At 39.6% G+C, this 27,780-nt stretch overlaps 1 long non-coding RNA gene across 2 annotated transcripts; it reads right to left on the bottom strand.

Annotated features, from left to right (window-relative positions):
* Positions 1–305: 305 nt before the first annotated feature.
* LOC108496175 lies at positions 306–26,059 on the bottom strand. Of its 2 annotated transcripts, none has more exons than XR_001874371.1 (3): positions 25,946–26,059; positions 22,055–22,183; positions 306–899 (listed from the first exon to the last, which is right to left on the bottom strand). It is a non-coding gene; the product is annotated as an uncharacterized LOC108496175 (long non-coding RNA). The 2 variants fall into 2 exon arrangements; XR_001874372.1 differs by lacking the exon at positions 25,946–26,059 and adding an exon at positions 25,800–25,860.
* Between the last annotated feature and the right edge of the window lie 1,721 nt (positions 26,060–27,780).

Genomic DNA, 27,780 nt, shown 5'->3' with positions numbered 1-27,780 from the left:
CTAAGCACACCAACAGCATGGCATCCTGTGGATTCATCTGCTAGATTTAAATCCAGAACCAGTTCTATGTCACAAGCAAAATGCATTCCAGATAAAATGGTCTCAGTGACACCGTAAAAAGATTATGAGGAACTTGTGAATGGAAGAGATTTAGGATACAGTCTTTAGACAGAAGAATTTTGTTTATTTCGCTGTTGTGGGACACTGAGCATCATTTTCTTCTGAGGAGCAGGCTATCTGCATTTGGGGATCCATTTGGAAAAATCAAACTAGAGAAAAGCATCCACTTTTTCTTGATGCTGGAACTTTATTGTTTAAAAATGTTTTATGAGTTGCACACTCTGATTACAACAGCAAGAAAGAGCAAACGGGTATGATTGAGTCATTCTGATGCTTGGTAACTTTGTTTCAGTGAAGAAAAGAAGACCTGACTTTGAATTAGGATTCTTTGTTACCTTTTTGGGCAGCAATTATTAAATTTTATACAGACATAGGCTGACTGTGTGCACATGCAAACAAAAAATCCAAAACAATAACAAAAAAAAAAAAAAAAAAAAAGAAGAAAACAACAGCAAGAAGACTTTGAAGTTTCTGTAGAAAACACTAGACAATTCTTCTATTTACTGTCTAACCAAGTCTAACTGAAGTTGTTGCGTTCTATGGCAGACCTGATCTGAATTGTTTTAATTAATTTTAATGACTAGCAATATTTTGTTTATCGGTTTAGGGTTTTTCTGCTTTATGTAAGAACAGATAGATAGTGATACCTCTAAAGTATTAAAAATGTAGATGACCATCTCAGTCTCTCCTGTTCTTCATGGGATGATTACGGACCAGCTTCACTGATGCAGTCTATGCTTATCATATTCTCTATGCTTGTCTGCATTCCGGTTTTGAACCTGAAAAGTCATTATAAGGAAAAGTTAAATAAATAATTTTACATTTATTTGTATGAGAAAACCTGAGTAATTTTTGTTTCAGAAATGGGTAACTTAGTACATGTCCAGCTGCTGTGGAAGTTCTACCTTCACTTCTTTTAAGCCTACCTCTATTTTATTGATTAAGCACACTGTAGTTGAAAAATATCTCTGTCAAGGTCTATTTCCTAATACTAATTTCATGAAACAACTGGAAACATTATGCTACACAACAATTATTTTCAAAAGGCAGTAAATAGAAAATAGCCAACAGAAAATAAATAATAAATCAGTGTAAATTAACCATAGTGATTTTTCCTGTAAAGAAAACTGGCTGTTGCATTTCATACTTGACGGATCTTTATTGAAGTCTATAACATTATTACTGGAAACAATGGCCAGCTATCTCGTTTCTTCTAATAGTTTTGCATTTGTTGCTTTATGTTCATTGGAATATACTTCCAATTCATTATTATCTGGGATGACAGCCATGGTCAATGAGAAGCCATAACCAGTGCCCTGGAGATGATAAATACATCTTGTGATAACAAGTCTGCCACTGAATGAGTAGAAGGTGACCATTGTTTTTGTTCCGTATTCCTTTGGTTAAGTAATCAGAGGGTACGTATGACCAACATAATGAGAAATTATTCATGCCAGAAGTTCAAAGGGCTTTTCATCTTTCTGACATGTTTGGACTGAGTTTAATGGACAGAGTATACTTTACCCTTTCTAGAGCTACATATTATTGTATTACTCTCCCAGTAGTATCTGTAGTAACAATGATCTCTGTGACAGAGAAGACTGAGTGACTGAGAACTCCTCATTCAGTGTTGAAAGGAAACAATAGTTTTGCATGGTTATTTGTTGTTGCCCCCTCTTGAGTGCAAAAACCTATGCTATTCTAGCAACGTCACTTTGTTGGAACTGGAAAAGGATTGAGAAACAGGTTTACCATCATAAGGGAGACCCAACATACAAAGAATCAAGACACTTTCTTTTTTTTTCTACAAAAATAAAAAAAATCAGATTAATGAGCTGGTTTTGTGTCTTTGTCTTCCCTGAAATGTGTCTGTCAGGGATCCAAATTGCAAGCAGCCCTGTGGTAGTGGCAAACCATTCTTTTTAGCTTCTTGTTGGCATGCTTGCAAAACTGAATGTTGCAGCACTTGTATCCAGTGTTGTTTTAAGAGAAAAGATGGATTCCCTGCATGACAATGTATTTCTAGTTTCTACAGAAATATTAGATGATAACTGATTTTCCTTAAAATCTGTAAAGGAAAGTATTTGGGAGAGAAAATAATTCCCCTGTTGTTATCAGGAGGTTTGTTGTGTCTAGGCCTGTTTCTGGGAAGATAGATGTTTTGGATTACAGTTGGCTGATTGTATCAGAGGTACACAATGCTACTTTCAAGAGGAATATAGTCCCACACAGATTCTTAAAACAGGGTTATGTTAACTGATTTATTTTTTTTTTAAGTTAAAAGGGAAGGTGGAACAATGTTATTGAAGTTGTAACCCTAGCTCACTTCAAACAGCGTGTCTACAGACTAGGCTTGTTTGCAGATTAAGCCTCTTAAGTGTTGCTCAAAGATTTTTATAACCAGCTAAATGGTGAGTATTATTTTAATTTATTGTGATCACTTATACAATCTCGAATCTTGATAACATTGATAATGAACACAGTACATATTTCAATGTTCGATACCATATTGACAGCACTGTGCCATCTTTCTCTGGAAATAATGTTGGTTTTGTTCAAAACAAAAGGCTGACAACATGAGTTAATATGAGTTTAATTTTATAGATGCTATAAATATTACTGATGCTAAGAAGAAGTTATTCTAGAGCTGTAGCAAGACAATTTTCTGTTCACACAATTCACTGATAGTGAATCCTCATGGAAAAGGGAAGTGTCAGTTGTATCTGGGGTTTCAAAAGCCTTCTGAAGTCCCCAGACTGGATTGAATCTTCCATAACTCATATATCAGGGATGGCACAGAGATCTGTGAGCTCTATTTCATCCCAAAGAATAAGCATGGAAGCTCTGAATGTTTACTTCACAAAACAACACTGCAATATTCTTTCTTCCAGAAACATGAAAGGTTTTCGTAATCACAGATAGGTGGAAAAGAAATAACAAAAAAAGTCAAATAGCAATGTATCAGAGATAATTAATTGCTCTGGCAAATTAGGTACAAAAGAGAGGGTCTTTGATCAGTAAGAATTCAACTCTATGTAGCAAAAGCTTAAAAATTAAATATGAGTTTTAAAGGGACAAGTTGATGATCTTTAGCACTGTTTTCAGGCCAGATTTCCTCCCTCAAGAAAATTGGTTGGCAAAATCAAAAGAATGATGGATATACTTATAAGACAACTAATCCTTGAAGAAATGAAGCTTGATAAACAAGCTAAAATCAAAGATATAATGAAAATGCCACTATAGCAAAATAACTCTTCCGGCAGCTATGAGATAGATACTCATGAAAGCTGTAATGCATTTGATGAGTAACTTGCTTTTAATCAGCCAGCTTTTGCATGATGACTTTTTAAAATATGCAATTTGGTAGTAATACAAGCAGAAATTTTTAAGTAGCAGCTGGAGAGTATGGCAGGAAACCTGAGGTAACAAAGACTTCAGAAATACTACTTGTTTGCATATTAGCCAGTTACTAGGTGGTTTGGTTTATCCATACCTTGATTTCAAATTAACCAATCTGTTGAATGCTACATTTCTTGAGATCACGAAAAGAAGTTGATTAGCATTGTGTCAATAACACAACACTTTTAACAAAACAGCCTAAGATTCTGCTAGGAGACAGTTCCTCCTGGGTCCAGAGGCACAGTACTCATGACACCAAATGCCTTCACAATCCATTCTTCATTTGTTGTTAGAGATATCAGGGTCAAAATTAGTGTTCTTAATGTTCTTAAATCATGTAATCTCTCCAAAATTTAGGCATTTCCAAAGAATTTGTCATCAGTGGGTGCAGTATCTCTGTCAAGAAGTGTCCATTTCTGTCTCTGTTTGGGATGAATTTCTGGGCAGCTTTGGTTAGAAATGCAGCTCTCATATATGTTACTGTCTATGGTAAACACCTTTGGGCACTGGTCTGTGCAGAACTTTGTTCTAAAATATCTCTAGACCAGGATCTCAGGAGGCTTAGGCACACGTGCATTCAAAAATCCAAACCAACTGTATATATGAATGGGCATGAGCTGGACACCAAGTTCCTCTGCCATGACAAACTTGAGGTTCCTGTGTACGTGTAAAGAGGCAAACAGTTACAAGAGGGACAACAGCAATGAGAGATCAACAGAGGAGGATTTAAAGAAGTGTAGTTTTGAACCTGATTACCTAAATTTTTGTCTGGCTGCACTGCAGTCATCTTATTTTTTGCAAGATTCTTGGACTGAGGAATCATCCTTAAAGATTCATTATAAGTTTAGATGAATAAATGAATCCATCTGTTCCATCTGTCCTTCCACCAAGAATATCCATCAAGTAGTTTTTCTGGTCCCAAATCTTAGGTCCAGCAGCTTTCAGGCTTACTGAGTCTGATCAGTTCCTTGCCTGACCTTTCTCGCCTCTCCTGTGAATGTCTCTTTATGGCCTTCCTGGGCCTTCTACTTTTTCCAGTCTTGGCTTTTAGGCTGGCTTTCTTGTCCCCTCTGACAGGTGATATCTAAAGAGACTGTCCTTTCTTAAACTGCATTCTGGAAATCCAGATTTGGAGACTTAGTCATTTTCAATGCAGCCAGCTCAAGGTTCTGTTATCCTTTCATGGGAATGAGAGACCACCAGAGCTGAAAAGGTCTGATGTAATTCCTGCTTAACCCTTAGATTAAACAAATGCTTTTCCTGTTGATATCTTCTTCCTGTTCAAGAAGAAAGATGTAATGATAAGAAGTTTATTCTGGACAGTCTAAATGTTTCAGAGGAAAAGAAATACAAAACAGAAAGGCTTATACAAATCACCAGAGAACTATGCAGGTGTCTATTAATCCCTTACCTGTTTTTTAGCCAATGCTAACATTCTTTCCAATGCAGCCGTTAATTATTTGACCTGGTCCTATCCCAGACCACACACCTTGAAGTCTAAGGCAGTTATGTTGGCAGTGGCATCTTCTTTTGTCAGATTTTTTATGTGAAAACTGCTTCCTCTATAATTAATGTTCTCCCTTTAGTTTACCAGTAGCCTCACAAACACATTGCACTAGATAATGAAATAATACAGAGCAGTAGACAGACTTTGTCCAGAGGTCCTTGTTAGACACTTCAAGAAAGACACAAGCAGGGAGAACAGGAAGGGAAAACAAGAAAGCTGTGAATAGGATTGTGCAGTTGCAGTGACTCAGCCTATGTAATTAGGATTAGATGGTGGCTTTCATGCCATTACTCTGTGTAAGGTGAAGTGCATAGGAGGAGCACCAAGGGCAGTTTGCTTCAAGACGCTGTTGTCTTTCAAGGGAATCTTTATGCACATAGGAATGAGTAATTCACTCATGCTCTGTGCCCAGTTCTGTCCTCAGGACACAGCTTTCAACACCCTTCCCACAGTGCCGACTCAAAGAAGAAAGGCTGGCACTCCCATGCTACAGAGATTGCTGGGCTGCATGAAAAATAAAGAACTGCCAGTCTAAATTCTAGCTGTGAGTAGAAGTCTCTCTTTTATTTATGCACACAATTGAATTGCTTCAGTAAATGAAAGAGTACAACGTATGTTGGTGTGCATGTGATAGAGATAATTAACTGCATTACTTTCTTGCAAGGGTAAATAGAGGTGAAAGGAGTTTATCTGCCTCTAATTTCAGCAAGAACAAATTTATTTATTTCTCATAAATATCAAACAATGAATTCATCCCATTTTTAAACTTATTTTCTTCATCGTTGATATAATGCTAGCTACATAATCTATCAAAATAGCAAAAGAATTTAGCAAAGACAGTTGACAGTATAGTCAGGTTTTTGGCAAATGTGGTTTTGAGAGTTCAATATAAAACATTTTCAAATGGACAGCAAAAAGAAGCTATCATCTTCTTTTGAAGATGAATATTCTTTTAAAAGAAGAATATTTCCTTAATATTCCCTTACTAATGGGTAGATCTTGAACAGAGTGAACTCTGATATTTTAAAGGATTTGTGTTACTCCTTAACACCAGATTACTATGCACAGCTTTTTTTGAAATGTGCACCTTGTATTTGATGTAATCACAACCACCTTAGTGATAGGTCAAAATAAATCCTGGCACATTAGATCCTGAAACACAGCTGGTTAAATACAATAATTTCTGCAAAGTAGAGGTATTCCATTCATTCATTAGCAAGACTCCAAATCCAGGATTATATTAAGAAAACAAAAGTAAGTAACACCCAAGGAGATATTACAGCTTGGATTTGGGAATGGTTTAACCAGTACAACTTGTTTATCTTTTCTTTCAGTTGTGGTGTTAGCAATATTTGCTCCTTGAAATGACTGCCTGCAAAGGAATCAAAGAACACAAGTATTGCAAAGAAATCAAAGAGTAGCATAATTCCATACATTAGGAATTAGATGATAAACAATTAAGAGCTCCAAAATCACCAAGTACATTTCCCTACATGCCATTGGTGCTGCAGTAGAATAAACATATCATGTTCAACAATAAGAGGTTTCTCTATGACCCAGCAGATGAATTTCCAGTGATTTCAGATCTTAAGCCATGATCTTAAAAAGCAGCGTTGATACTGGCAGCAAGGAAACTAAGAAATGCAACTTCCTGTTGCTTTATGACTGGCCTAGTAATGTTCAAGGCAGTGAAAGTTACTCAAATATTGTAATTGACAACTTTACCCTTAATATCTGGCAACCTTTTAGCCTACCCTGGAGGCAAAACATCAGCTAGCTTACCTCTTTTACAAAAAGGGCACTGATATAGCAAACTGTATTCTCCTTCAAAGCATAACAGCAATGTTAATTTTTGCTTCTTCTCATCTAGGTCAAGAGAACAATTTTGATAAAATCTTGATTTTATATATTTTGATAAAATCTTGATTTTCTCAAAACCCAGAACTGGTATTAAACACAATACTGAAATGGCCATTGAAATGAGAAAATGTTAGAAAATATTTTTTGAGAGAGATTCTTCGTGGTATGTTCACAGTTACTGAAATGACAGTAGACATGATCCCTATCACTATGTACAAGTCAGTCATTCTCGATATTTCACTGTACTTCACAGTACCTAACAGAAGAATACAGCACTACAATTGTTAACATATACAATAAGTAGCTGTGGAAAGGAAGAGGAGTGTAAGCTGTGGGAGAGGTAAAAAATGTTCAGCTAAGACTTGCAGATGGGGAGGTAGGAAATATGGAAAACAGGAATAGAAAGGTGCTCAGGAAAACAAGGAACAGAAGGTGACAGATGGGAATGGAGCTACTTAGGGGTCAATTCAGGCAAAAAAGAGCCTGAAACTAAAAAATAGGTCTGTAAAACTAGGACCAAAAAAAAAAAGATGCTCATCTCCATAGGGTACAGAAGTACATGCCTTCCTAATGATTATCATATGCCTGGTTCTGGAGGGGACCATATAACATGGAGTTTCATACTCCTTCCTATGCCTGGTCTATACTGTTCCCCTTGACTGGTCTCATCTCCTCTTCTTCCTGGCTCAGACCTCTCTTCCTCCCTTTCTTTCTCTTCTATTACTTCTCTTCCTTTCCTCTCCTGATCTCCTGTCTGTTTTGTGCCAAGATCAGGCAGGGTGCCCTATGTCCTTAGACAAGTTGGGCAACTGCCTTTTGGAGGGATTTCTGCACAGTCAGGCTCTGCCCATCCCACAGCAGCCACAGCTGGACAGAGAGTCTTCCACACTCAGAAGGCAACAGCCAAACTCTGACAAGTTCCCACTGCACCCCTGAGAGATGACTTCTTTTTTTGGATTTATCATTTGTCTAAAATACATTTTTCAGTGATGTCAAGAGACGCACCTTGGTTGTAAGCACCCATGCTTCCTGCCAAATTTCCCACCCTTGCTTCAAACATAGGCATGTAGAGCTTCAACTGAATGACTGTACTGATTATATTAACATGGAAGGGAGCATGAGTATTTTTGCCTCATACAGTTCTTTGATACAGCTCAACTCTCTGAAATGTTTAAGTCTGAAGATTAAATGATACAATAATGAACACAAGGTTTTATATGGCAACGTACCAGGCAAAAATAAAGATAGGTGTCAACAACTTGCCTTGTTTAAAATACCATAGTCTTATAGGAGCAAAGATATGGATGAAGAACTTAAAAACAAGAACTGGGAGGAATGTTTAGGAGAGATAAGCAAATGTAACAAAATAAAATTAACATATTGAAAACCTTTAGCAGGAAAAAATATTCCCAGCATTAAAATTTGATTAGCCATAGAATATTGTTCCTTTGGGGACGGTGAAAGCCCCATGACTATCACCCAGACTACAGAAATAGGTTGGACAAAATATTAGAAACATATGTCCTGCTGAATAACCCTGTGCTCTCAGATGGATGAACCAGATGACCGAATGTGACTTTTCCATCTGTAGCATTCAAGAATCCAAGAGAATTTCTGTATTACTCTGTGACTGAGCAAACCAGAAACCTCACTGAGAGACCTACTCCTGTTGTCATTGCTCATGCCAATTAACATCTTGTACCGCAGCAGCCCTCTCTCCTCTAAACTCTGCTCAAAATTGTATTCCAAGGGGAAAAACTCATGGAAGAGAAGAAAATGAATATGAATGTGAATGTCCTTGTGTAGCAATACAGAAAATGTCTGAGTTTCTTCCCTGGGCAAAGGAGATGGAAATGCTAGAAAAGGGAAGGAGGGAGGAAGCACATGATTTGTTGAAACGTGATCTGAAAATTATGGCTTGTCACCAAGGTCAACACCTTGTCCTGCAACACTGCGTCTCCTTCCCAGGAGCAGCACCAGTGGCTCAAAGCCTTTATCATACTGCTTACTCACTAGCAAATATACACCCCTCTCTCAGTGCAGGAATCTTTGTAAGATGTTTAATGATGATTCAAGAAGCAGAATTAACTTACAGCTTAAATGGCCACACATAACGCTGTCCTCCAAATCACAGTCCTGATTGCCTTGAGTAACCTGTGCCATGAGAAAGGTCAAACATAAGGTCACTACAAGAAAGCTCCCTGCAGCAGCAGAAGCAGACTGCTCAGTAAGACAAAAAGTGAGGCAAGACAGAGGATGATAAGAATTTTCACTTTCAGTGTTAATTCCTTCAAAGAGGGCCACGTCTCACTGCAATAAATTGAAACAAGAGAATTTTTGAAGCAATAAACTGCATATTGTTCAATAAAAGGAGTGCAAAAATCTGTGTTCTTTGGTAAGCAGAATGGAGTTTAACAGTTAATCTGTTGCAGATGCTCCTGTTATTAATAATTTGTAGAACTGGTCATTTGAAAGGAATCTTGCAGGTGAGCTCTAATATTTAGCAGGAAGAAAAGAACTATTTCAGTTGCCTTCTAAGGGTGATAATTTTGGATTATCTAGTTTAGAAGTCAGAAACAGCATTATGAGGACTGACACTTGGAATTACCATTTTGAAGTTATTTTCAAGTCACAGGGACTATGTGAAAATCTGGGCCTTTCGTTTTCATCAAAACAAACATAAATGTATAACTTATGGTAAAAGCATTATTTCTGGAACATCAATTTCTGCCTAGCCTGGTGCACAACCTCTGTCATCCAGATTCAGTGAGGACTAAGCAGTGATCTGTCACTGGGAACTATGACTGCTTGTTGAATGTTGAACATGAATGTGCCTGTCCAAAAATCTGAACTTTACTTTGTGCTTAAATGGCCAAAGCTGGAACTTCTTGAAAATTGTAGACTATCCAGTTCATTCTCTTCTAAGTCTCGATGTTTTAATAGGTGCAGGTGTTTGTGTTTGATAACATTCAGATATTACTGATGACCTAAATTGCTGTTTTTCAAAAAATCTTTCCAATTCTAATGGCAATGTCCTGAGTAGAGGAACATCTCCTTAGCAATGGAGTTGTATTAATCAATACTACCTAGCCGTGGATCTTTCTGAATCTATCTTTCTCCTTTTGTTCCCCTACAATATAGTACTGAAACAGATGCTAGTAATTGAATTTTACATATGATCCCATATATTTGCCTTTAATTTTGCAAAAGGTGACAACTAATTGTACAGCTTGAGTTTCCACAGTTAACATCATCAAATTTCAGATTTAAAGCAGGACCTCAGCTACTTTTGTCATGCAGGAGGAAAGAAGCATGACTTTCATAGTTATGTCATTCATGTTCCATTTCATGAAAAGTGACTAGTTTTATTGGGTTTGCATTGCCAGGTTTTGGTAGGAGTGGGACTACAGGGGGGCTTCTGTGAGAAGATGCCAGAAGCTTCCCACCCCATTCAATAAAGTCAATGCCAGCCAGCTCCAAGACAGATCCACTGCTGGCCAAGGCTGAGCCCATCAATGACAGTGGTAATACCTCTGGGACAACATATTTAAGACAGAAAAATATTTTTAGCATAGAAGAGAAGAACAGAGTGAGAATATGTGAGAGGAACAGCTCTGCAGACCCCAAGGACAGTTAAGAAGGAGGAGCAGGAGGTGCTCCAGGTTCCAGAGCAGAGATTCCCCTGCAGCCTGTTCTGCAGACCATGGTGAGGCAGCTGTGCCCCTGCAGCCTGTGAAGGACCACCAGGGTGCAGAGATCCACCTGCAGCCCGTGGAGGAGCCCATGCTGGGTCAGGTGGATGCCCAAGAAAGAGCTGTGAACCCATGGGAAGCCTGTGCTGGAGCAGGTTCCTGGCAGGGACCTGCAGATCCACTCAGTAAGGAACTGCCGCTGGAGCAGGTTCCTGGTAGGACTTCTGACCCTATGAGGGACCCGTGCTGGAGCAACCTGTTCCTGAAGGACTGTACCCCATGGAAAAGTGACCCCAAGTGCAACACTTTGTGGAGAACTGTTGCCCATCGGATAGACTGATGTTGGAGAAATTTATGGAGGACTGTCTCCCACGGGAGAGACCCCACTCTGGAGCAAGGGAAGGACTCCTCTCCCTAAGCAGTGGCAGAAAAAAAACTGTGATGAACTGACTGTAACCCCCATTCCTGTCTCCCCTCTATTCCTGCGCTGCTGGAAGGAAGGAGGTAGAGCCTGGGAAGGAGAGAGGAGTGAGGGGGAGGTGTTCTCATCATCCTGCTCTGATTTTGAATGCTAATAAGTTCAAGTAATTTCCCCAAGTCGATTCTCTTTTGCCCATGATGGTGATTAGTGAATGACCTTTCCTGCCCTTATCTCAACTCAAAATTTAGCCTTTTGCTAAATTTTTTCTCCCAGTCCAGTTGCAGAGGGCAGTGACAGAGCAGCTTTTGTGGATACCTGGCATCCAACCATAGTCAAGACACCATGCTAGTAAAGTGAAGACCATGAAAGAAATATTGGGAGACACTGTTTTTCTTTTTTAAGGCCAGCAAAAAGGAAGAAGTTTGCAGTGATAAAACACAGAAAAAGACACCTGGACATGACCTAAGATTTGGCATGACAAAAAAGAGAAAGATATCCATTGTGTCTGCAGAGGGGTATCTGGCACAAACCATTATTTTGAAAAATTTGGCCTAACCAAGGCAACAAATTATGAGACTCAAGACTTAAACGCAACCGGAGAGAGTAACAGAATTCAGTAGAGATTTATCATTGTGAAGTAGCAGAAAATAGGTAGGTAACTCAAGACTGAGAGGTACTTAGTAGAGAAGAGCAAAAGAATACCGTGACTTAGATGGATTGCCTCTGGAAAAATGTAAGAACAGAAGAAAAGAAGGAATAAAACTACCAAAGCAAAGATATCCTCAAGGAAGGAATTGGCTGTACTAAGGGAAAACAGAAAATGAGAACTATGAAGCAACTCTTCCCAGAAGAGGGTGGAGAAGAAATAAGAAAAATAGGAAGGGATGAAATAGAAGGTAGCATAAGGATGATAGACATAAAATAATGGAAAGGGGGCCAAATCATAAAATGATGTGCAAACAGAAGGAGGAAAATGCAGGGGAAGACTTTCATATGAACAGCAAAAGAAGCAGGTTTACATGACTCCTTAGAAGACATCGATGGGCCATCCCCAGAGCCAACTTAGTGGGAAAGTGGGCTGTCTGCCAGGATGAAAAATGTGGGCATGTCTCTGAAGGGATCATCACGGGTGGAGGGTGCATCAAATGCATGGAGGAGGCAGTGGGATGCATGATACTGCCAGATTCCTACTAGGATGACTCAAAGACACTCATGAGCAACTGAAGAGGACTGGGAAAGAGACAGAGGCACTCAGTCTCCAGTGCAATGCTTCTAGTACTAGAAGAGATAAAAAGGTGGACAAGACACCAAAAAAGTACAACAGATATTTAAAGAAAGGAAAAATAGCACAAATCCCGACAAATGAATGCTACTTCATGGAAGAAATTTTCCAATTTCCTCCTGTTTCTTCTGTACTTAGAGACAGAAACTTGATCTTGTTCTAATTTAAAAAAAAAAAAAAGTCTCAAAGCATAGAACTTGCTCAAGTTTCTCTTGCTCTCAGTAGTTCTCAGGATTCCACACACCAGCTAAACACCTGGGTTGAAATGGAAACAGCAAACTAACACTAGCTATGGGGAGTCCTCAAAAATAGCTTACTCCTCTCAGGCAGTTCCCACAGATAAACACTGCCATGAGTGCAAATAAAATAAAGGATTGTGAGTCTACATGTGTTTTTCAGGTCACTGTCTGAAGTTAACTCTCCCAGCTCTCAGTATTAAGATAGTCATTCTTCTCAAGCGTGCTGCATTTTGGTATTGTTCAAATTAATAAAAAACCTATTGTTTTTAAAATATTTATTTGAAAGGGAAAAAAAGGAATGTGTGTATGCTTCTGTGTTACATTTTCCAGATTCCTTCTTCACCTTTTGAAAATGTAAGATCTATTCTAAATTTCTAGAATAAATTGAGAAAATTAAGATCATTGGTCTAATTAATGCTTCTGATTAATTTCTGATTGTCAAATGAGAAGCTTCATCTTGTGATAAGTGTAATCCCTGACCATTTTCAATCACTATTAAATACCAATACCAGGTGCTAAACTCACCTTACTTGAGGGAAATATAAACTTTTTTTGGAAACTCAAAGTATTTTTATTTCATCCTACACAAAATATGTTCCAGCATTCACTTCCCCTGATCCTGTTATGGCCCACGTTTTGTGAAACACAGGTTTTCATGCAAAAATGAGAAGCTTTTGGCCAAAGGATAACTCATATTCCTCTGTAGTAATGAATATGGGTAGCAAAACAAAAAAGATAAGGAATGATTATTTTGACTATCACGTATATTCATTATTTTGACTTTCACATATATTCATAGGCCCTTAGTCAGGCATGACAAGTTTTTTAACACTTTTATTGTTAATAACGCTCTTAATACTACTAACTTTTGTGTAAATAAAATTCAAATAAAGTTCAGTAATTCAACATAGGTGTAAAATTTTCTTAGATATGTTTGTGTGCTGTTAATATTATGTATGCAGAGCAGGAGACACACAGAGAGATTTCCATTCTGAAATGTTTGGTCTCAGAGATGGACATCTGCTACCACGATGTTTTAGATCTTGCTAATTTAAAACAGAAGAGTGACTTACAGCAACGTGCAAAAAATCACTTCAGATGTTCCCTCTTGGGTTGTTCCAGTCCATCTGCAGTTGATGGTTCCCAGCATCCAAGGAAACATCTTGCCAAAACACAGAACTAGTGGGAAAGAATTCTAATGTTCTACTAATGGTTGTATGGGCTTTCCTTGAAGACTGTATTTTGAAACCATATTATTTGCTGTTTATAAATGTCAGTCATGTTCTTGTCAAACAATTCTGGTTTCCTGAGGTAAAGAATTAAGGATTTGAGAATTCACAGCATGCAAACCAGGTTAAAATGTTCATTTCAGGAACATCATTCAACTGGAAGATTGATTATTTCAGTGTTTTTCCCTTTATTCCTTTGTGACCTCCATGTACAGCATGTACATTATCAAAGAATGAAAATGTCTTCTTTTCTGAGCTGCATTTCATGATTTTACAATTTTTTTAAAATATTTTATTTACAAAATAGAATCTGTTTACATGGAAGTTTTTATTCTAACCTTCAGACTCTACAGCAATTCCTTTCTTATGAAAAATTACTGAACATTCTTAGAATATTAGAAAAGACTGCCTTGTAAATAGCAAATAAAGGAGATAATAATCCCAGTATAATAAAGGAGCAAAAATAAAGAAGATAATAACCCCAGTCAAAGAGCCTTTTGTTTCTGATGAGGTTTTCTTCTGAAGAGTGAATACAGAGCTATGGAAGGAAACCAGATTCCCAAATTCTTTACATTCTAGTGGTTCAACACAGGACATTCTTTCCAGCCATATATTTTCCATAGGGAAACCACACAACACAGTATGTAATAAGAAGCCTTGCAGACAGACTGCACTGGCTTCCTCTAGGTTTTGCAAGGAAAATGCTGAACAAAGCAGCCAGTTCCTAAACCTACCCCATTCCTGCCCAGATATGGAGATCTTACTGAGCTCCACCAGCATGGTGAATGGAACTAGAAATAGCACAAAGGCACATGATAGTTTTCTACAGTGTAGTGTCAGCTTAAAATAATAATTCAGTCGCTTCAAATGGGCGACCTTACTACTGGAGCAAAGAAAGTGTATTTGTCTTATAGAAATATTCAATACATATCATTAGAGTCACAGGCTGACTTAAGATCATCCTGGGCATAGCACAAACTAAGTGATTTTGTATTGAGCTCTGATTTTGCCACCCATTCAATAGAAAAAGCTGTAGGAAAGCCAGAGCCACAGTGGGCAAATGTGCTGTTGGACATGCCCAACTGATAACCTGCATCCTGGGAACAACAGTCCCACCCCATGGAACAACAGCAGCCATGTACAGAGAATTTTCATCATTAAAATAGAAAGGATTGTAAAAAAATATGAAAACAGGCTCTTCTCTAATACTCCATGAGGAAAAGAGAGTCAAGTGTCCCAGCTTGCAACAAAGCAATTATGATTGGATATAAGGAGAAAATGTTCACCAGGGGACTGGTTAAGCACCAGCACAAATGCCCCAAAAAGATACAGAAAATCCATCCTTGTAGGTGTCTTGGCCTCAGCCAGACCAGCCTCTGAGCCACTTAATCCAGCTTGGGTATGAGGTTTGACTAGATGGTCTCTGAAGGACCTGCCCAAACCCAATTTTTTTAATGAAGTTAACATTTTCTACACAAATACTCTCCAACCATGTTCAAATTCACTTCCCAAGGTCACTTTGATTTTAATACCTGTTTTTACCAAAACTTTACCAACTGGGAGGCAAAGCACCAGTAGGAAATTGTAGATAAACTTCCTCAGGTCCAAAGCACACTACACTGCCTACCAGCCCCAGCTTCTCTTCTGACCAGATCCTGTCCACATTTTTTTCAGCAGATTAGGCAAAGCAAATTTTGTTGCCTTAAGGACTAGCACAACTTTGCAGAGCTTGTACTTCAGGCCAGCAGATCCAGGAGCAGGCAACTGATTTCACTAACCCCCCTCAAAACATGGTTGCTCAGCAAGTTGACCAGCATGTGCTACCAGCAGGTATATCCAAGATGTCCTTCACTAAATGAAAAGTGTAAGGTCGAAGTGCTATTTAGACCAGGTCTACTCTACCCTGCTCTGCTAGCCCAGATATACCGAGCCTATGCCGTAAGTCTGCAAGTGAGGAACATCAATGAATACAAATACCTTCCTCAGAAGAGATGGAACATTGCTAGCAGACTCCTTAAGGCAATAAAAGGTCTTTGCTCCTGTCTTCCTGAGACAAACCTCATACTCAATACCTCCACAGTGCTGAACAAATCAGTAGAGAGCTCTTCATCTACCTTTGTCCTCCTTCTCACCTTGTCAGCCACACTGTGCACTTGGAACAATTCCTAGACTGCACTCAAAAACTGCTTCCAGACCTTGTCAAGGAAAGCCAAAGTTTACCAAAGTTGTGTCAAGGAGACTCCTAACAGGCTGCACTGGCAACTTCAGCCAAACACTGGAAATGAGGACTTGGGCCAGTTCACTGGCTTAAAAGGAGTCTCCTGTAGGATGTGCTCTACAGAAACCTCTCACTTCTACCATTCTTCAGAGGTTTGCTGAAGGGTTTTGTTTCAGCTCCGAGCTTGAATTTTCTTTGCTGTAGTGCATATCTCAGCACACATAAGTTCACCTAAGTGCCGCGGCTAGTAAGTGATGAGTCAGACTATTGGAAACAGCCCAGAGTTCATTCTAGCAGGCAATTGTATAGCAACCAATGCAATACCAAACAAATGGTGAATCGTATTATATTAATGAAATATTATAGGCTGTTCCTCTTCACAATGTGATATTATCTGTGGCAGGAATCTCCTAGAAAATTTGCAGTTGACTAGGTGAAGAGGCTAAGGAGATGAATCAGTTCAAATGAAACATTTCAGAAGGCAATTTGAGCCAAAAGATCATACCTAAGGAGGAGTATCTGCTAGGAAACTAGAAGGAATTATGTCTCTGGTGTTGAAGAGTACCTGCAATGCAGGTAGCTCTGTGTGCAGCTGCAGTGAGAAAGCCTACGGGTAGTAGGAGCCCCAGGCAAGAGGCCATGAACTGGTTCTGACCCTTTGCATAACAAAGGGCACAGGGACCTGTGCACAGCCAGATGAGGGAACTCAGAGACACCACAGGAGCCAAGGACTCAGCAAGAAGACCCCACACTTGCCCCCATACAGACTGTGAGGGTATAAAGCCCAGAGGTCCCTTTGTTCAGGGTCCCCCCTCAGAAGCACCAGCTCGAGCTGTTATTCTGTTGTTGCACCTTGACAAAATTACTTTAAGGATCCAGAGATCTGAGACTTTGCTGTGGGAAACCTGGGGTCGAGTTGGTAAGGAAACCTGGTCTGACTGTGTGAGAGTGGGATATGTGGGGGTCAAGCGGGGCCTCCATCAGCTACCTGGAGTCACCACTGCCAAGGGGCTTCAGTCCCAGCTCAGGTCCCAGCTCAGGTGGTGTACGTATAACTTTCAGAGTGGCTCCTGAATGGTCAGACAGCAAAGTTTCCTTAACACAGGGAAGTCTGACACAAGGAAATAACCTCCAAGTGCAGATATTACAAGTGAAAATCCAATACTCATCTAGCTTTACACTACAAGGAATTTGTTTGGGAAGACACTGAAGTTAAGAAGAATATACAGCCCTACCCGAAGTAGCTATACAGACAAAAGACCTTACTAGGAGAGACAACATTTTTTTCTGGATAATAGCTTGTTTCCCCTGGGGCCAGGTGAGTGGGAGGCCACGGTGGCTTTGTTATACATATAAACTGCAAATCTTTGCCTTTATAGCTCTAGTGCTAATAAGCAGTTCCTATGCAAACACAGGTTAAATGTCAACCTTTTCTTGCTGAATTCTCTAGACTTCTATGTTTTAAAAAGCACTTTTCAGATAAAATTGGATAGGTTGTGTACATTTCTGAATCTGTCATCTAGACAAAATTCTTCTGTCATGGTCAAAGCATTACCTTTTGAAGGTAGTACTACAGAACGAGTGTATTCACATGCAAGTAGTATATACATCAATTACTGCATAGGAAACACTAACATATAAGCAACCACAGTATGCTGCTTGTTCTGGTTTGTAAGATTTGGAGCAAAAAGTAATAAATCAAAACTATAAGAAAGCAATTGACCATGTTCTCTGATAATTAACAAGATTGATTTACATCTCTTGGAACAGTTAGATAGCTGATGTATATCTGCCTAGAAAAATAGTGCCAGTGCTGGCATATGCCACAGCTGGCACTGCCTGTAACGGCTGGTTCAGCATTTTCCTCCTCTGGTAAGCATGCTTGCCTACCTGCACAAGCCTGCCATTTGGCCTTAAGCAAATTAGTCCCTGGATTCTTGGCTGGGGTACTTTGAGTGTGTTATTTAAAATGTGATTTTTTTTTCCTACTGACTTATCAAAAATGTTCCATATAAAAGATTAAGTTTAACAGGAACGAGATTTATTCTGGCCAAGGCCTTGTCTTGACATCCTGCAGAAGCTTGGATAGCTATTGTCTTACAGGGTCCCTAAGTGGTAACCAAGTTTATCTAGCAGTTATCTTCAATCATCTGCCAAACATGAAGCCAGGCAGAAATGTCTTCACAGTCTTGAAAAAAAAGCAGAAGGGGAAGTGTTGGAAGAGGACTGCAATGAGGAAGCAATTAGGCAGAAATGCAAGGATTCTGCGTTTCAGCCAGGCATGTGTTCTTCTATTTATCTGGGTTTATAAGTGAAGACTACAAGGGGAGCCAAATTTTAAAGAACAAATTGTACACCTTTAGTACTTCAGTTCCATAAATATGTAATTTTGGATATTCTAGAAATGCTGATTCTGGGCCAAGATGGAGTCAATTAAGAACACTATAATAAAAAAGTTAAAAAAACCCAACCAACCAAACAACCAACCAAAAAAAAAGGAGGGGAAGAAAAATAGTATATTTCAATACCACAAAAAGACCTGTAGATCATCTTAAGCAATTGTGATCATGTGGACTTTTCATACTAGATTCTGATTTCTTCCACTGTATTACTTATGAGTCAGAAAAAAAGCTATACAGGATTCTAAGTATCCTTCATGGAGAATACACTAATTTCAAATGAAAATATTTATGCATTTATTTATTTATATATACACATATAAAATACAGCTGTGCACAGAGCAGACCTCTGCTGCTCTATGTCAAGAGCTCTTACCTTCCATCTACAGGCATAAAGGTTATATGCATCTTGCATATGCAAAGGATGCCCCAAGGCAAGGTTCAAGACCAAATGTACAGTTCATCCAGACAGAAAATACAGCCACAGGTTCAGTCAGAGGCCACTTCATGAAACACATAACATGCCCATGTATGTCCAATACCTTGGTCAGTTACCGTAGATCTTATGATGGATCTTACATCTTACAGGTTTCCCCATGGGCTGTCTGTTGGCAGTCAGTGTAGCAATTGTGTGGATTAGGAAGAGAAGTCAAGTCTACTGGTGGTGTACACAATTTTTTCTGATGTCATTCACAAAGCACAACATTAATAAAACCACAGGATTCAAGGGTTGGACTTGATGATCTCAGAGGTCCTTTCCAACCCAGCTGATTCTATGATTCTGTGATTCTATGACTCTTTCCGCCTAAGTAGCTCAGGGGAGTGGATGAGGAGTGGGTCTAGCAAACCACCATAAAGATGTGGAAGAGAAGCTACTAGGTTGTGTTCACAGGTATGACCACAGACAGAATACTCCAGACTTGCCACATGCCACTGGCACATGAGAGAGTGAATAATGAAGCTTCATTCTTTCTGATCAGCCCAAAGGGTCTTGCAAACATCCTGTCTTATGCAGACTGTGCAAGATTTGGGTATAAGAGCTTTCTGGTTTTCACAAAATGAGGCACATGCTGCAGCCTGATCTGCAGCCCCCTGGCTAGGTATTTGGTGTTGTTTAGCAATTCTAAAATAGGAGATGTTTTCTTCTTGTATATCTTTTCACATATTTGCTTAATTAGGTTCTGCATTATCATTTTTCCAATGAGGATTTGATTTTCATTCCTAATACCAAACTAAGATCAATGATTCATGAATACCATGTTTCCATTTAGTGTAAACTGGTGAGTAAACATCACCACCTAAACTAATAAAAATTAAAAGAACAGCAGAATACAGAGAGGATCACAAATCTCTCACTGATCTCTCTGTATTTATTGTCTTAGTGGTATAAAGTGCTTGCCTTCTTTCAAATGATTATTTATTTTGTTTATACTCATGACGTTTGATTCATCCTCTGATTCACTAGAGCCTTCTTTCCTTGTTTAACTCAGGAGAAATGTTGGTCTTAACTCATGTTAGAAAATTAGTATTGCCAATGCTATTTCTCAGTCCCCGTGAGCTCCCAATCCCTGTGGGTGAAATTCATCTTCCTGGAAGGGGAGAAAGGGAGAAGAGAATCTGCTCCAGACCTATGCACCATTTTAGTCCACAGAATAGGGTCTACTGGGAGACCATGATACTTAACTCTTCCCATCAGAGATTGACAAGTCATCTAGTAGTTAATCATGAATCTAATGATGACTGTCAATCCAGAACCTCGTCCCTGTAAAGATGCAGCAGTCTGCTCACAGCTTTCATGTTGCAGATCCAAGCCTATGACTCAGACCCATAAAAGGATTTAGATATCTGAAGTAACTCGTCAGCAGATTTTCGGTCAAAACATTCAAGCCTCGTGACCTCTGTGTAAACACACTGCTAAGTAAATCTTAGAGGCGCCTAATATTTCAGGCACGCAGTTTGATGGATGCTTCTTGTTCAGCTCAGCATCTGTGCAGCCGTGGCTCAGGAAAGCCACTGCTGAATTTGTACCGTCAAGGCCCACAAGGGATCCCCGCCTCAGTCCTGAGAAGCAGAGTTTAGCAGGCACACTCAAATCACATCCAACACACCCCAACAGTTTGTTCAAAGCTATCGTCAGCCAAGAGAATTCTGGTAATAGCATGTGTATATAACAACAGCACACGGTAGATGTCTACTGGCATATTTTCGTGTCACTTGCCATACACAGCTCCTAAAATTAGTAGTTCACAACATTCTTTTAAAATACATTAAATATTTTGTTTGGCTCCAGAAAGGATAAAAAGTGCACTAGTACCTTGAGGACGGGCCAGAATTTTGTCTTTCAAAATTGAATTCTGAAAGAAATCACAGACCTTGTTCTCCCAAAATTAGAGTTTGGTTTTCTAATATGTACACTGGCTATGACAACTACCCACCAATGGAATTCCTGTCTCTCAAATTTCCATCAGTCAATAAAGCTTTTCATGGAAAAATGTTGTTTTCCCTTGACTCCACATAGAAATTACACATATAAATTAGTGAACTAAAAAGTGAGCTGAGGAATATTCACTGATAATCAAGGACATTGATAATTTACAAATATCTCCAAGACACTGTCAAAAAGAGGATCAGAAAATGTCAGGCTAATATGTGTTTGCATCATACAGCATGCAATACCATCATACAGACTGTACATGAAGTTATCTGCATTTCATGGCAACAATGAACAAAGTGACCAACATTTCAAATATCACACAAATCATCACTGTAATTAGTCACTAAGTAATGACTACTACACATAACAGAGTGTACTGAATAACTAATAATCTGTAGTGCCAATGAAAAGCAAATATATAGTTTATCTCATTATTAATTAATAATTAATTTGGACACAGATCTTTCACTCATCCTTAAACCAGGACTGTTAAATCTGAAATAAAAGGTCAGTTCACTTCTCCATCACATCAGCTACTCTGAGAAGCTGTACAATTATAATCAGGAAATGCATAATTATAACACGATACAATTTAATCCAATAAATCAAAATATTTTTTGTATTTAATCATTTGTATGTTACCAAGAAAAACAGAAAACATGAGGTCATTTACCTGCTATTAATCCTTTCCAAGCACTCTTGTATCTTTTTGTACCAGCCTAGGACCCCTACTTAATCACTCATTTCATATACTACAAGACATGCCCATTTGCAAAAGGATTTTCTACCTTAGCTTCAGAAGCATCCTATGTCACATTTATATTTTAATGGCTATATCCTCTGGATTGTAAATTTATATGAAATTAGTAATACAATTTAGAATTATTTTTCTCTGTATGGAAGTTGGTCCAGATTGTTTTAAAGCTTTGTCATTTCGTGAGCATCTTGTATACTGCTCCACTAAATTAAGAGTTACAGGCTTTCAAATGTTACTACATTTTTAGAGTATCAAGTTTAGATACATTACAAAGACTCCAATCTCTAAAAAACTCTAAAATTATCCAGAGTGGGGCACACAAAGTTTGAATCCACAGCTCAGATTCACCAGTTCCTTTTGGAAAATCAAATTATCTTCTTTTTATAGACATGTCTGCTATTTTATCTGATGTTCAAAAGCATCAAATACATCTAATGATGTTGTTTAAAATCCATGTTGAGACTCCTGAGACTGCAGAGTCTCTGAGAATATCTTACCTATGTCTTGCTCATCCTCACCAATGCTGTGCAGCCTGTTTCTGTCCTCACAGTCTCAGGAGTCTTGACCTGCCATGACAGCAGAGATGCAGGTGGGCTCTGTAGCATGTCAAGCAGTAACTCAGAAGTCTGTTCAATACAAAGATCAGAACCTTGTCAGTGCGCACACAAGAAAGAAGGCTCCTGTTCTTCCTGAAGACTGGTGGTTGACAAATAGGTTTAGTACCTTATAAGACAGGTATGAGGGCCTGAAGCTGGACAGACTGACTATAGAACCATAGAGTGGTGTGGGTTGTAAGGGATCTTAAAGATCATCCAGTTCCAACTTCCCTGCCATGAGCAGGACACCTTGGACACCTTCCATGAGACCAGGTCGCTCAGAGCCCCATCCAACCTGGCCTTGAACACCTTCAGGGATGGGGCATCCACAACTTCTCTGAGCAACTTGTTCCAGTGCCTTACCAACCTCACAGTAAAGAACTTTTTCCTAGTATCTAATCTAAACCTGCTCTCTTTCAGTTTGAAGCCATTCCCCCTTGTCACATCACTGCATACCTTGTAAAAAGTCCCTCTCCATCTTTCTTAGGGGCACCCTTCAGATACTGGAAGGCCAAAATTAGGTTCCAAAGCCTTCTCCTCTCCAGGGTGAACAATCCCACAACTTTCAGCCTTTCCTCATAGCACAGGTGCTCCATCCCCCTGATCACCTTGGTGGTTTCCTCTGGAGTTGCTCCAACAGGTCTATGTCCTTCCTGTGCTGGGACCCCAGAGCTGGATGCAGCACTGCAGGTGGGGTCTCACCAGAGCAGAGCAGAGGGGCAGAATCCCCTCCCTCACCTGCTGCCCACAATGTTTTGGATGCAGCCCAGGACATACTTGGATATCTGGGCTGTGAGTGCACATCGATGGCTCATGTCCAGCCTCTCACTCACCAGGTCCCCCAAGTCCTTCTCAGCAGGGCTGCTCTTGGTCTGTTCATCCCCCAGCCTGTGTTAACACCGGGGGTTGTCCCGACCCACCTGGTGAGGTGAATAAAGTTCCTTCTGGGTCAGAGGGTTCACCTAGGGCAAGACAGTCTCTATCCCACACATCATAACCCCCTCTTTTAATTAAAGAAAGAAGGGTACTTTTCATAGGTGCCTCCATGGAAACTGCAGGCCTCTCAGTCTCTCTTTAGTGACTGAGAAAATTATGGAAGAGATTATTCTGGGAGGTATTGAAAAATACCTGAAAAACAATGTAGTCATCAGTCATAGCCAGCATGGCTTTATGAGGGGAAAGTCCTGCTGGTCAAACCTAATTTCCCTTTGCAACAAGGTAACCCATCTAGTGGATCAAGGGAAACCAGCTGATTTAGTTTTAGGATTTTAGTAAAGTTTTTGATACTGTTTCTCATAGGATCCTGCTGGACAAAATGTTCAGCACAGAGCTGGATAAACACATCGCATGGTGGGTGAGCAGCTGGCTGTCAGGTTGGGCACAAATGAGGTGACATCAGATCGGCATCCTGTCACTAGTGGGTTCCACAGGGCTCCATTCCAGGGCTAGTGGTCTTCAACATGTTTATAAATTACTTGGACACAGGACTCAAAGGTACACTAAATAAATTTGATGATGATACTAAATTGAGAGAAACTGTTGATTCCCTCAAAGACAGAGAGGCCCTGCAGAGAGACCTGGAAAAGTTAGAGGGCTCGGCAATCACCAACCATATGAAGTTCACAGTAAGAGCAAGTGCTGGATTCTGCACCTGGGATGGGGCAACCACTGATTTTTTTTCAGACTGGGCAATGAGGTGCTGGAGAGCAGTGCTGGGAAAACGACCTCAGGGTCCTGGTGGATGGCAAGTCAAATATAAATCAGCAGTGCCCTGGCAGCCAGGAGAGACAACCATGTCCTGGGGGACATCAGGCAAAGCATCACCGGCCAGGCAAGGGAGGGGATTGTGCAGCTCTGCTCTGCACTGGGGTAGCCTCACCTTGAATATTGTGGCAGTTTCGAGCACCACAATATAAGAAAGATATTAAGCTATTAGAGAGCATCCAAATAAGAGTAATAAAGATGGAGAAGGGTCTAGAGGGGAAGCCGTATGAGGAGCTTGGTCTGTTCAGCTGAAGAGAGACTGAGGGAAGACTTCATCACCGTCTACAACTTCCTCTTGAATGGCAATAGAGGGCCAGGCACTGATCTCTGTGGGGATCGGTGACAGGACCTGAGGGAATGGCATGAAGCTGTGTGTCAGTAGAGGTTTAGGCTGGATGTTGGGAAAACATTTGTCACCCAAAGGGTGGCTGGGCACTGGAACAGGCTCCCCAGGGAAGTGGTCACAGCACCAAGCCTGACGGAGTTGAATAAGTGTTTGGGCAAGGCTCTCAGGAACCAGGTGTGATTCTGGGGGCTGTCCTGTGCAGGGCCAGGAGTTGGACTCCGTATTTCTTCTGGGTCCCTTCCAACTCAGGATATCCTGTAGTTCAGTGAACAGAATATTACTGTTCTTTCTTGCAACAAAAAACATATGTATCTTAATAGAAAAAAAGGCTATTAAACTCAGTTTGAACTAGTGTACAGGAGTACATCCACAACTATAAATTGGTTATAAAGATGATACTTCAATCAATATTTTGCAAAGCAAAACAGATCTCCAGGAGCCTTTCTGAGAATGATTCAAACCAAGCATTTGGATGCAAAGTATCCTTGTAGGCAGAGAACAAGGCAGTACATCTCATAACTCTTCTAGTTCTCAAAAGTAAAACCCATATCACCTCTGAACTGGGCAATGTGACCTATCAGGAAACCTTCTAAAGCTAACAATTCCAGCTGGAGTTTCTTCCATGGGTACAAGGAAACATTGTGAGGACAGGGCAAGAGTTCTTCAATGTATCTTCATATTTTAAGGAGATCTGTGTCTCTATTATACTTTCATGTTCAATTATAAGATGAGTTTAGCAATTAAAATAATGGACAGACTTTCAACACTTCTTAGCCTCCATAACTGAGGCCAGATTTTCAGAACAGACATTTGTATCAAGCACAAAGTACTTGGACATCCAGTCCGTAGTGTAACAATGGGACCTGCTACACGATTAGCAATTTTAAACCAAAAGACTCTAAACTAGTAATTGCAATAGGAATTTAATGCACTTGGCATTGCATAGTTTTCTCTTTCTTCAAAAGAGCAGGCACACAATACACAGGAGTCAATTCTTTCTCTTGCTTTAGCAAGGCTCATGGTTCTTTGATTCATAATCCTTATAAATCAGGAATAGTGTGGAAATGAATGTGTATCAAATTTCAAGATGCAAGGCAAATCACTTCCCCAAATCTGTAGTGCTTAGAAGATAGATAGCATGGAGAAGAATATATTTCTGATCCATCATGTTATATATTTGCTTGATATCAATATTCCATTTATTCCACATTTATTCTACTTAAACAAGTCCACAGGTGCGGTTACATTGTAATTTATCAGTTGGATTAAAAATTGTACTTAAAATGTTATTTTAAAATTCTTTTTTCTCTAGAACTTCCCAGTGGTCTCTGGGAACTGCTATATACAGTTCTGGCAAGCACTGGCATCGTAGCTGCTATGAGTTAGTTATTTATTTATGCACCGTCCTAGTTGGCAAAATGGGTTTGATTTTGTTAAAGCCACAGTGAATGGGAACAAATCACGATTTTCGAATGAGCTCTTTACTACCAGCTGTTAATGTTTGAGGCTGAAAGCCATTGCTCAGACATTGCTCACCCTTCAGAAGTGTGAAAGCCATAGACATTGCTCAGCCTTCCTCTCTCAAGTGTAACTTGGCCTGTAAGTGGAAAGGACAACCTCTAAAATCTCAATCTCTGGGCCAACACATGCCTAGACCAGAAAAATAGCCTCACAGTACTTACTTCAGTGGATCAGGAAACATTCTCAGGACCAGGGCCTTGACTTCTAAGACTTTCATCTATCATTTCCAAGCAGGCAGCTGACAAAGTGCTAAGGGTGGATCTTACAGCATGAAACACTTGGGAAGAGGCTGAAGCTCAGTTTCCTTCAGATCATCCAGTAGCTGCCGGATTCCGTGGGGCTTTCTGTCACCAGTGACCTCAACGGTATTTGAAGCTGTAATTTCACACCAGCAAAGTCCTGTCACAGTAAGGTCCTGGGCTGTTTTGGGATGATGTGGTGTTGTTCAGTGGTCAGCAATGAGGGAACTGCGTGAAGCCTCTTATTTCATCAGTGCCACATCAGTGGAGTATCCCAATGTTGCTCTTTATGATACCAGCCTGGACTTCTCACTGATCAGCACTTTGGGACTTAGGGTGGGTATCAGACAAGTTCACCTGGTGGATGACATATCTTTGCAGCCTCTCCTGATGGCAAATGTAGAACTGATTTTGAGCACTCTTGGTAGAAATGCTTGGAAGGTGAGGCAAGACATCTTCTACTGTAAGTGGCATTTGCTGTGAAAAGCACCGTGAAATATCTGTCTCTGCATGCTGTAATCAATCTGGTATGTTGTCCAACACTGATCATCACTATAGTTACAGGGCTGATCTATTTTGGGTCTAAAATGGCAAAGAGATGTAGAATTTCATCCATTTGTAGGCTGGCCAGATACTACAGTGATACAGGCATTGAAAATGACTGTGGTAAATCAAGTAACTAAACAGAGGTAGGCAGACAGATATGTGGATTTTGAAATCTAAAACATTACGCCTGTCTGTTTTGATCAAATTACACATTCTGCAGCATAGAATCTGGCATGCTTATATGTAAGGCACCATGCGCATTTATGGTTCTGTGTAAGTAATACACTTCAGACAAAGACCACTAACCAACCAATTGAAACAAAGAGAAATCACACAAAAATTATGGCATAAGTACTGTTCTATTCCTTTTTTAAAAAAATTAAAACCCAGGAGACAGAATATCTTGTATAAATTGTGGAATAACACCTCTGTATATTACTTCTTTGGGTTTGGTTTTGTTTGTTAGCAGTACAGATTGTATAGCAGTACTATAGCAAACTGGCATTCTTAACAAATGCAATCAGTCTGAGCACATTAAATGGGAAGGTTCCTATAAAAACTGTCCTGCTTATGAATTTGAAAACTGTGCCTTTAATAAATTAAATATCATCTATCGATACTGCGATGTCCCACTGAATAATTAAGAAGCATGTTAGGTTTGTGTCATGACATTTCAAAAGCAGTATTTGCATTTTGAAGTCACCCTTTCTAATCGAGTTTCGATAAACAATATGATTAAGGTAAATTAATCCCTAATTTAAAGTTTTGTGCTGAGAAGTAAGTGCAACTAGTTTGCAGCTTAATTTAAAGTTGGGATTATATCTAAATAACCACTGGTTCAGCTAAACCACTTTTAAGACCAGAAAATGTGGTATCCACTTTGGGCTTTTCATTTCCAACAGAGGACATGGCAAAGGGGGACAAGAGAGCATAGCAGAATACTGCTGCCTTCTAGCGGTCTTGGATAGAACAGTCTTCATGGAACCTCTTCTACCAACCTGTCTGCCTCAAAACCAGGAGCTTCCAACACTAGAGACTAAGGAACAGTTGAAAAGACAGTTCTCCCTTCTTCTTCCTTGATTTTCCCTAGTGTCAGTCAGGCAAGACTTCTGATCCACACATCACTCATTCCTGACATCAAAATCACATCAGTTTATCCCTCATGCTCACAAATATTTACACACAGCCACATTCTGTCCTTGTTCATAGAA

The sequence above is a fragment of the Lepidothrix coronata genome, unplaced genomic scaffold (genome assembly GCF_001604755.1).
Source record: "Lepidothrix coronata isolate B3197 unplaced genomic scaffold, Lepidothrix_coronata-1.0 Scaffold37, whole genome shotgun sequence".
Lineage (NCBI taxonomy): Eukaryota > Metazoa > Chordata > Aves > Passeriformes > Pipridae > Lepidothrix > Lepidothrix coronata.
The sequence above is the reverse complement of the archived record's forward strand: the minus strand, read 5'-3'. Positions and strand labels throughout refer to the sequence as shown.